The sequence below is a fragment of the Lontra canadensis genome, unplaced genomic scaffold (assembly GCF_010015895.1).
Source record: "Lontra canadensis isolate GAN:19392208 unplaced genomic scaffold, GSC_riverotter_1.0 scaffold28, whole genome shotgun sequence".
In the NCBI taxonomy this organism is placed as follows: domain Eukaryota; kingdom Metazoa; phylum Chordata; class Mammalia; order Carnivora; family Mustelidae; genus Lontra; species Lontra canadensis.
The window spans coordinates 21247843-21259572 of NW_022631022.1; the positions used below are offsets into that span (position 1 = coordinate 21247843).

Sequence of the window (11730 nt, forward strand, 5' to 3'; positions counted from 1 at the left end):
TGGTAAGAGTCAGGAAATGAGAGAAGTGATTTTCTAGCAAGAAAATTGGTGGGAACCAACATCTTCCAGTAATGCACCAAAATGACCAACACAAAGAGAGGAGAGGTACCCGCTACACATTCTCTAGGCCTTTTAGAAAACAAGGAGTTGTTCCTTTGGCCACATACATGCAAATCTTCAAGAAAGGTGATATTGTGGACATCAAGGAGATGGGCAGTGTTCAAGAAGGAACACACCACAAACATTACCACAGCAAAACTGGGAGAGCCTAAAATGTTACTCAGCATGTGGTTGGCATTGTTATCAACGAACAAGTTAAGGGCAAGATTCTGGCCAAGAGAATTGATATATGTATAGTGCTCTAAGAGCCGAGATAGTTTCCTGAAGTGTGTGAAGGAAAATGATCAGAAAAAGAAGGAAGCCAAACAGAAAGGTGTTGGGTACAACTAAAGTGTCACCCTGCTCCAACCAGAGAAATACACTTTGTGAGAGCCAACGTATACCTTGTATAGTATTTAACTACATAAAAATCTGGTAATAAACCATATGTGTCACCAGCTATGAACCCCAAACTCCCCACTGAGTGTCATCAATTTTAATGGATTCATTTCCAAAGGAACTGGACAGGAGGTCTTTTAATCTAGTATAAGAGGGTCAGATTTTCAAATGCAAACTGTGGATGCTACCCGATGCAGGCCAATCATGCCACAGATGAACAAGCTGTTGCAATGACTCCAAATGTCTCTGCACTGTGTCACTGGATAATGTGGTGTCCTTGACACAGACCAAGCTTCAGAGCTGCCTACAGTGTATAATTAAGGGTTTCAGATGTACTCCTGCCAAATGCCATTCATCTATGCTTAACTCTTCTAACAAATATAACTGAAGTACGATTTGTAAAGCGAGATCACTGGGTGAATTATTTTGCCCCGCTGTCTTAAGGCATTGCATGGTTCAGAGTAATTATCCTGGGATCCCTAAACCACAAAGCCTAATCCCATTATTTGACAGGAAAGGACACCAGGACTCAGAAGAGTGAAGTGACTTGTCCACGGTTACACTTCTACTATATAGAATAGTGTATGGGCTAGACTCTAGAAATTCTTATGCCTTAATCTGATGCTTCTTTTCAAAATTTAGAATATTACCTCTGGAAAAGAAGAGTAACAAGTAATAGCCTCAATGTGCTTACAACTAGAAATGACTTTATTTATAACACTTGTCTCTAGACTGCAGAGCTTTCTGGTTACACTTTCAAGAACTACCTCATTTCAGCAATTAAGACTAGGTTTCAGGTGTTTAAAAAATTTTTTTTCAAAGGCAGACAGATTCCTGATAATCAGGCAAAATCTGAGTTGAGTGATACCTACATCTGTAAAATATTCTGTTTAGAAACTTACATTGTCTTTTTTGTACCATCTAATCCATCCTCACCACAATCCTGAGATAAACAGGGCAGGTATAAGGACCCTGATACTCACAGAAGAAATGAGCCACAGGTTCTAGAGATAATGAACAGAAGCCTATATGACCTGAGGTGGTACAAAAAGGGGAATGTACAACGGACTAGTCAGGAAAACTAGGTCTGTGTTCTAGATCTGCCACTAACCAGTAACTTGACCTTGGGCAAGTCATTTGCCTCTCTGGGCCCAGTTTCCTCATCTGTACAAGGATGCAGAATGTGTTAGCTGGGGCTGTGAAAACAAAGAACACACTGAATGACTTAACAAGAATGACTTAAACAACAATGATTTTTTTTCCTCACAGTTCTGGAGGCTAGAAATCCAAGGTGAGGGCACCAGCATGGTCAGATTCTGGTCAGAACCCTCTTCCCAGCTTGCAGATGGCCACCTTCTTACTGTGTCCTCAAAGGGTGAAGAGAATGAAAGAGAAATCTTTCATTCTCCTACCCCTTTAAAAAAATTCATTATTACTTTTTGTAATCTCTACATCCAATATGGAGCTTGAACTCATGACCCTGAGATCAAGAGTCACAAGCTCTTCTGACAGAGCCAGCTAGGCGCCCCTCTCTTCCTCTTCTTAGAAGGCTTCCCTATGACCTCATTTAACCTTGAGTAGCTTCTGAAGACCTTATCTCCAGTCATGTTGGAGGTTAGGGATTCAACATATGCATTTGAGGGGGCACACAATTCAGGCCTTCAGGGTCACTGGAGTTTCTTGGCACGAGCCTGGAACACAGATGTTCACCACTGTCTGTAGAAGGAGTAATTCTACTTTGCCTCCCAGATTCAAGACACTGCACAGGGTCTATTTCTAGACTATTGGTCAGGGACCATCCTGAAGGTCTGTATGCTCTCCCTTTTCAAAGGCAGATACAGGCGAAAGGTGGTCTCTGGCCACAGCAGGTCTCTTCCAAGGTTGGAGCCTTAATGTTTTCTCCGCTCCCCACCCCCCAAGAAAGTACTACGTTTAACTGTTGCTTTCAGCCTTTGGGGATGCCATGTATTCTGTGGTACTATATTTAGATGGAGCGTAATGGTGAATGTCAATTGGAGGTGGGCTTTAAATCAGAAGTCTACAGCTCGATTATCTAACAAGCACAAAGGATCCTGAGCAAGCAGGGCCATTCACCAAAGCACAAAGTCCCTAGTCATTCCTACTTCACCCCTGAAGCACCTGATGTGCTGTCTCAGGGCAGCTTTGGGGTCATAAGCAGCGTCTGCTAGGGAGAGTCAGCTTCCCTCAGCTCAAACGTAATTCCCTCCAATGGTGATCAACTAAGAGTTCTCCAGTCATTATTTTTTGATTTAATACACTTATTGTCAAAAGTAGAAAAGTAGTTTGGGCACTTAAATACAATTGCAACAAAAATATTCTATGATTGGAGAATGATTGGAGCACTGCTTTGGAGTTATTGTCTTTAGACCCAAGTCCTGTAGGAGGAAGAGGTCTGAATTTCTGTAACTATTGGTTTACTTCTCCTTATTCATGATAGAATCCATAACTGCTTATACAGAGGGTCCCCCAATTGTAATGGCTCAGCCTATGATCTTTTGATTTCATGATGGTGCAAAAGCAGTATGCATTCAGTAGAAACCATACTTCAGATTTTGAATTTGGCTCTTTTCCCAGGCTAGTGATATGCAGGATGATATTTCCTGCTGCTGGGCAGCAGCTGTGAGGGGCAGCTCCCAGTCAGCCACAAGACCGCCAGAGGAAACAACCAACACGTTTACAACCAGTCGGTACCCATTCAACCAGTACTTTGTTCACCTACAGTATTCAATAAATTAGATGAGATAGTCCACAATGCCTTATAAAATGGGCTTTGTACTAGACAATCTTACCCAATTGTAGGCTAAGGTCAGTATTTTAAGCATGTTTAAGGTGGGCTGCAGTAAACAATGATGTCCAGGGGTAGGCTAGATGTATTCAATGCATTTTCTACTTAACCACATTTCCAATGTACAATGGGGTTATGTACCAAAGATCAGTAGATGCTAAATTTTCTCTGTTAGTAATTTCAAACCCAAATTGATTTTTCATGTCTATTATAATTGTCATCTTCATTTGATCCACACTATCCAAATTCTGATATTGTATGAAATGGGAACATACTGAGTTTTCTGGATTGGTCCTATAGAGCAGTGGGTCTCAAATGGGTCTCAAATGGGACATTTGGCAATGTTTGGAAGCATTTTTTATGATCACAGCTGGGGTGGAGGGTAGTAATGCAACGGGCACTCATTTTGCTTGGAAGGGATGGCATCAAGACAGGAAGAAGTCCCAAACACTAGAAAATCCTGACAGCTTCACAGGTTAGGAGAATGTCAAACTCCTTTTAAAAAGAATTAAGTTACTCCCTATGCTCCCATTATTTTAGTGATTTCTATATATCCCTCCTCATTCCAAAAGGTTCTGATGTGGTTAACTCTCCCTGTAGTGTTGACTCAATTTTCCCATATAAAGCTTACATAGGCTTTAGGATTGATCAATACAAGTTTCAGTTTAGGAGGAAAAATAATTCTGGAAGGACCAAGAAAAACTATCATGTTTTGGCAGTTAGAAGATAGAAGTTAAATTCCTAGTATGTATATAACGCTAAGTGCTGAGAAGGATATTTTGAAAAAGTATAAATCACAGCTAGTGTCCTTAAGTAATTTATAATTTGCCTGAGAGAGAGAGGCTCAGTGCCTAAGAGAGGATGGCTTCCATTACACATGGCCTGTGCTCAGGGCCTTGAAGCAGGTGAGCGCAGCCCTCAGTGCTCTCCCTCCTCTGGCCAGGGAAGGAGGGGCAGAGCTGGAAGGGGTGAAGGTGGTCCTCAAGTGCAGACTGCATGGATAAGGGCTTGGAGGTGGGCACACACTAGGAAAGGCTGTGGGCAGTAAGTAAGCTAGTTAAGAGTTAAAGTTAAGTTTTTATCCTGCAGAGAACAAGGGAGCCTCTGAAGGTATCCAAACAGGAAGTTATAGTGATGAAAGACCGCATTTACTAAGTGCTTACTCTTTACAAGGCACATTCATTTAATTTCTTCCTGACAGCCCTATGACTTAGCTACTCTTCCTCCCATTTTACAGATGAAGAGACTGAGGCTCAGGGGGGTTAAATAACTCAAGTCACACAGTTAGCAAGTATTAGAGCCAGGATTCAAACCCATAAAGCCCAGAGTCCATACTCTTAACCACTTCCCCAGACCGCCTCTCGATAGGATAGGAATGATGAAAACAGAGGAACAGACCAGACCCCTTTGGGAGGGCGCTGCCAACAGAGCATTTCAAGGAGTAGAAGAAGTCGATAGGCTCAGATGTTGCTGAGCCATCAGGAACGAAATCTGAGAAACAGCCATTGGATCTGTGATTAGGCAATCACGGGTGACCTTTAAGAGTTCCGTTTCAGTAGAGGGGTAGGGACAGTGGTTCCTTGTAGGACATCATGGGAGGACTGACAGCAGAGAGAGCACCAGGAAAGAAACTGGACAGTGAAAGGACAGGCAAGAGATGGGAGAGAAATTCCCAACATTTTCTTTTGAGATTATGCCCCCAAATAGTGGAACACTTTCTTTACTTGAGGGACTATATATATTTCACCTCTGTTTGGAAGGGCAAGACTAACACATTTCAGCAGGCATGGTTAAAGGAGAATTAGCAAGTGTCACTGAAATTGTTCATTAAAAACACTGCATCAAATTGAGGTACAATGCAAAGATTTAACTGTCTGAGGGGCATTGTTATGGAGAAAATTACTTGACCTCTTGACCTTATATACTGTATTGGCAGGGCCTGATGGCAGTTTGGAAACTAAGGTAGGAGACCATGAGGAAATCACAGATGAAAGAATTCATTTCAGACCTGTTCTGAGCCAAGAGAGAGCAGCCAAAAGCAATGTGTGTGTTATGGTTTTAGACAGAAATCCCGAGAACAGCTGCCTGATTGCAGCCTGGACTTCCCAAAACCTGGGCTGCAAAGGGCAGAATACTTATTAAAATTCTTTGTTTTAATGAGCTGTGGGAACTTGAGTTATCAGCCCTTGCTCTAGCTACTGAGTACTTTTCATGACAAATCAAAAGCAGTTTTAGGGAGGCTACGTTTTTTTGGAAGGGGAATTCTCTACAAGCAGGTAATTTAGACTGCTTAGGACAGCAATTAAAGCCACTGAGGAGAAGGTGAGGAGGAGGAGAGGGAGGGCTTCCTGTGGCTGAGGAGCAGTTTCACTGACATTATCCTATAACCATGAATTCCGTCCAGCACCCCAGTGTACTCAACTCTAAAGTGTTCTAAGTCTTTTAGAATTCTTCCCCCCATACCCATCATTTTGCTTGGGCCCAAGAACTCCTGCAAACAAAAGATGGATGAGAGGTAACCAGGAGTCTGGGACTGCTTGGGCCAAAAGAATCTCAGGCTGTGATGCTGCTGGAACATGCTTTCTGCCAAAACTCAGACTCGCGAGCTAAGTGCTTTGGCAATGAACTCTCACACTCTGGCTTAAACAGGAAAGATACCAACAGGTATTTAATCTTTAAAAAGTGCAACAGTTTGATGCTGGTAGTGCAGTGATTAACCTACCTGTGTGAATGTCCATAGATTCTTTTTCCTTTCTAGTAACGTAGGACACTAGGGAAGTTGGTGGAATCTGGTGTCTTTTCCTTTGGATGTCTTCAACAAAAGTATGTATGCCAAATAGAGGGGAACCTGAACAGGTCTCCTCTTCGTTCCTGGCCATTCCCACCCTCCCTCCCCACCATGTACTTTTAGCTGCCTTGTGCCACACCTCAGCCCTCAGGTGACTTTCTTTCTATCCTTCTTTGTCTACCAGGGAGGAGGTTTCTCTCTTCCTGACACTCATCTAAGACAAGATCCCTCCTGATTCCTCTCTACTTCCCCTGTTATTCCCCCAAACATGCACATAGAGTCTTTGCATTTTAGAGTTTCACTGCTCACTATGGGGAAGTGTAAGGGTTAACAAAAACAAGGAGGGTAGGAGGCTAAAAAGATTCAAGATTGCCACAGTGACTTGTCAGTTCTTTTCCACAACATCAAGGTTCTGGACTGAAGTGAACAAAAGAGACAAAATCCCTGTGCTCTGGAGCATTCATTCTCTGGGGAGATGGACAGTAAATAAAATAACCAACTTATAGGGTAAACTAGGAGAGGGACTATGAATGAAAACAAAGCAGAGAGAAAGGCAAAGAATGCTTTTGGGAGAGTGCTTAGTTTTATAAAGGAGTAGTCAGACTTTGAGCAAAGCCAAAAGGAGGTTCAAGGGAGCAAACAAAGCAGTTGTCTGTGGGATGAGCATTCCAGGGGAGAAAACCACTAGTGTGAAGGCTCCGAGGCAGGGGAACAGCTAGGAGGTCAGTGTGGAAGGGTAGAGGCAGTGCACTCTTCATTCTGCAAGAAAAAGCCCTGAATCTGAGCCACAGTGATCTGGGCTTGGATCTTAGCTTGGCACCTTAAATCTCATGGACCTTGGACTCTGTCTCTCCTCATCTATACATAGTTAAACATGAAGGGTAATTGCAAAGGGTTAAATGAGATACAGAATGTAAAAACACCTATCACGGGACATGGATCATGCCCAGTTCCTACCCACCACACATTAGTCCCTTGCCTCTTCCCCTGGTTACAGGGCTCCTCTCATCTAGTTCCCCCTGTGGCTGAATAAAATGTATGCCATTCACGGGCCTCTAAGGGAGCAAGATAAATAACTCTATGGAAGAAAAAGAAAAAACCCCTGCAAACCATATACATCCATGCATAGTATTATTGGCAAACAGTAACATTTCAGTATCCACATTAAAAAATATAGACTTCAGGGACACCTGGGTGGCTCAGTTGGTTGAGCGGCTGCCTTCGGCTCAGGTCATGATCCCAATGTCCTGGGATTGAGTCCCACATCAGGCTCCTTGCTCAGCAGGGAGCCTGCTTCTCCCTCTGCCTCTGCCTGTCACTCTGCCTGTGCTCTCTCTCTCTCTCTCTCTTTCTCTCTCTGACAAATAAATAAAATCTTAAAAAAAGATATTAAAACTTAAAAAAATATAGACTTCACAGCAAACTATTTACTGACTATTGCTATTAAGATGACTAAAGATTCTAGCCATGGACCTCCTACCTTCTATATTTATGTAATGCTTAAGCATTTTACAACGGGTACATACTATCTTTACAATTAGAAATCACAATATAGGCTAGTGTTGCTGCAGGAGAAGTGATTCCCTGATCCTCCTAGATCAGTATCAAGTAGCCACTATTCTACCTCACTTACCCAAGCAAGGCCTGTCTCATGGGACCTGACTTTAGGAATCCTTACACCTTCTTTGTGGGGAAACTGGGTGCAAATAAGGCCAAAGGGAGTTACAGGGTTCACGGATGAAGGTCCTATGGGAGTGTGCCTGGACAGCAACTGTGAACTCTGGTCCCATTTGGAAAGGGGATGGATTAACTCATGGATTGTGAACCATTTTCTTAATAAAATTAAAACTCTTGCAATGGTTGCCACTAAGGAAAGAAAAAGAGACCCATGAAGATAAAGTATCTTGAAGTAAGCTGACTGAACTCCTTTTATGATTCAAGATTGACACTGAAAAAAAACACATCTCTTTTTAAAGAATAAGTTAAACATACTATAACAAAAACACATTTCACAACTAAGTAGCTTACGAGGTCAGTCAAAGAGAGACACATAAGCCAGTTCCCAGTGTCTTACTCAAGGATGCATTAAAATGTGCATTACAATCGTTCGTTGCAATGCGTGCTACCCATAGTCTGGAAAAATTTTAGTTGTTTTCCTCACCTCCAAAAAACCCCAAAAGACACTTGGTGAGGGGAAAAAATAATGCTTCAGCATCCATAGTTGACCATACGGCTTTTCCCAGTTTAGATATATGATTCAAGAAAAAAAAAAAATGTAGCCCAGAAATATTTTTACATGCCTCATATTGACCATTGCACCCAAAAGGATACTCAGCTTTGCATTAAATACAATTTTGCTTGAATGGAATAGAGTAGACTTCTACTTCTTGGATGCTTTTTAACTAAGAGATTTCTGACTGAAGAAAATAGTGATGGTCTACATAGGACAACTGAGATCCTGTCCAGAAATCAAGCAATACCTCTCTTTGCTTTCTGCTGCTTCACCAGTAACATCAGGACTCCTCTTGAGTTTATCTGATCATAGACTGGAAATCCTCAGGGTGGAAAGGCTCCATCTCAGCATTTCTATAGCACTGGGGAATATGCTCTTCTAAAACCCAGTGTTTTCCATGAGGCAAATGGCTATGCAAATTGCTTTACTGTCAACACAACAAAGTATAATGAAAAAAGATCATGGTGTTCTAAAACCAGTCGTATTGCCCAAGGGAAAAAAAAATAGAGCTTACAGAATTTATAAGAGAGTCTTATATTTCCTACTTAATATTAGCCATCAATTTATAATTCAAAGCTGTTAATTTCCATGGGATATTTCAAGTAATCCCTTATATCTACCTTTACCTTTCTCACTACTGTTATAAATACATGTCCTGAATACAAAAGTCTGTAGCCGCATTGAGTGGATTTTCCATTGAAGATGCAACTATAGCAATTTCTAAGTTTATGAGAACTACTGGAATGTGGAGCAAAATCCAATATTTGCATTATGATAATGCACTTGTAGAACCAGATGAAGTAGACATCCATAGTTGAATGCACGGATTCTAAGATTTTCAAGTGAATAATTGCTACTATCATGGAGACTGGATTATGGGCCATGAATGGGCTGCATTCCTTCACCACATCAAGGCACTCACATAGGAGTGTGTTAGACAACGTTGTTCTTATGACTGGCACTGACACCAGAAGCCAGTGTGCAGGGTGGCAAGAAGACTGGAGTGGGATGCAAGAATGAAAAACACGAGTGATTCATTCTATCTGATGCATATACATTTTATGAATTTAAATCTGAAGGGAAACAACTTTTTTTGAGCTTAACTGCTTGTTTGAGAAAGTTAAATGGAAGCGTGTCCAGGACACCATTTTTTATAGGCTCAAAATTTCCATACAGACCCATTCTAAAACAGCCGATTCCGTTTCTAAAAGTCCACAAAGAAGGATGTGGAATCTATGAAATGGAACATCAGATCCAAGCATGTATGCTCATGCAGAAACTTGATCTTAATTAAAATATAGATGCAGGGGCAGCACCAGGGGTAAAGTTTCCTCCCAATGCCCCTCCACCCCCAGCAATCAGATACACTTGAGTTTGCACCCTTATTCTGATTCTGGGCTGTGTGACCTTAGGCAAGTTAGCTGACCTTTCTTAGTCTCACCTTTCTCACCTTCAACATGGAGATAATAGGTTTGTTGTGAAGATTAAACGAGATCATGCACAAGTACCCTTTAGCTCCGTACCTGGCACCTGGCACATATAAGCATTCAAGAATGTGTCCTCATGATTAGATGTGGCACACTGACTATAGTTTACAAGCACTTAGTTCTACCGCCATACCCCAATGTGTTGTGATACGCATTTCCATTTTATGCTTCCAGCTTGTTCTAGTCTTCTTACCATGGCATGGTGGGGGGGATGCAGAGAAAGGTAATCAGTTACATATATTCCACTTTTTGGACTGCTGCTTGAAGCAAGGTGAAAAGCTAGGAAGTCGGTAACCTGGACACTGAAAAGAAATTCAGTCTTTACGATACGATGTTATACAAATTTTGTTGATGTTATACAAATAATGTAATTTATAACATATGGAACATCAAATCATGGATTAAATTTTAAAAGAAATGACAAGCAATATTAAAGAAGATAGGAAGAACCAGGATGGGCCTATTGCTATGTATTAGTGACTGAAACAGGGATTAGTGGGCTAGATTATGGAGGATTTCATGGGGTCTGACTTCCAACAGGTGGCAAGCTTTAGTCATCTTCAGATGCAAAACCTTAATGAGTTTGAGTATGCAAGTCTGGAGGATTCTGTTCAAGGCCTCCTCTCAGCAATCATGGGAAACGATGGTCTGGGTTTAAGCGTCCTTGGCAAGTTAGCAAGCAGGGTACTGTGTGCACCTGTCCCCTGAAGGGGATTCTGGCCTGACACTGAAAGACCACCATGCTTTCCTGACAGCCCAACCTGCTGCTGTAGAGCCTCCAGACAAATGAGGGAAGCCCACTTATAAGTGCTCACGACCAAGCAAGCCACAAATGCCCAGGGTGTGGAATTTCCACCTCAGTACCATGCCTGAACACTGAAAATAGGCGCCACTCAACCCATACTGCAATGGGATTCCCCCCAGCAGCAATCCACCTCCCCCCTCCACACCCCAGCTTGCATGTTTTATTAATAAATGCAAGATGGCACACGGAGGCAAGAATGGGAGCTAAAGCATCTGCAGCTGGACCCCAACCAGAGCAGTTTGCAAAAATAAATAAGAAGCATGTGACAAGAAGCAGATTCCCCAGGCTGGAGCTGAAGCCCTGGATTTCCCCACGCACCCTCCTCTTGCTTCCCTCAGCGAGCCAGGATGAAGGTCAGTGGTAAGGTCCTAGCCCTCCCGGACGCGCACCCTGCAAACCTTGACCGGCCCCCACCCCCGCCCTGGCCACAGGACCCTGACATAGAGGCGGGGAAGCCCTGGCCACGGCCGGCTTCGAAGACACATACCTGCTGGCTGGGCTCGGGATTCGCTAGGCTCTGCATTGGCGCCGGTTGCAGCTCGCGCTCCCGGGGCTCCCCTGTCCGGTCCCCCCTCCCCCCGCCCCCTCACGGCTCTGCCGCTCCCTGGGCTCCTCCGCCCACCGCGCTCGGGGGCGCGCGTGCGCGGCCTCGCTCCAGCAGCTCACCGGTCGGCGCCTGCGCCCTTGCCTAACGCGGTTCACCCGCGAGTGCTTGCTGTGGCCACTACCGAGGGGCGGCGCGGCTGTCTAGGAAACCGCGGCTTGGGCTGGTCCCACCGGGTGCGGAAGCCGGGCAGGGGGCGGAGGCTGCGCCGCCAGCAGGGCTCCAACACAGCGCGCTCGCGTCACGGCGTGGGTGAGGGGGTCGCGCGGTTCAGTCAGAGGGCCCGCATGTGCTCTTGTGGAGAGGATGGTTTTACTAAGAGAAGGTGTGAGGTGGAGGCGGACGGGCGTCCCGGGGAAGCAACAAGTGCGGAGGCCCAGAGGGCCCCGCTAGGGTTTCCTACAGTTGCCGGCAAAGAAGCCTCCTCTGGCTTTAGCGCCGGGCTTTGCAGTTTGCAGAGCTCTTTGCCAGTTTTTCCTTAGGTCGGCACAGGGCATCCTTTGAGGCAG

General features: G+C 44.0%; 1 protein-coding gene across 3 annotated transcripts in view; it reads right to left on the reverse strand.

Moving 5' to 3' along the window:
• The window catches only part of TMEM266 (transmembrane protein 266), a 111041-nt gene extending 99792 nt beyond the window's left edge, over positions 1-11249 (reverse strand). For all 3 annotated transcript variants that reach the window (XM_032865132.1, XM_032865134.1, XM_032865131.1), the window contains exon 1: positions 11105-11249. The gene's annotated coding sequence lies outside the window, so the exon portion shown is untranslated. The remainder of the gene's footprint in view (positions 1-11104) is intronic.
• Between the last annotated feature and the right edge of the window lie 481 nt (positions 11250-11730).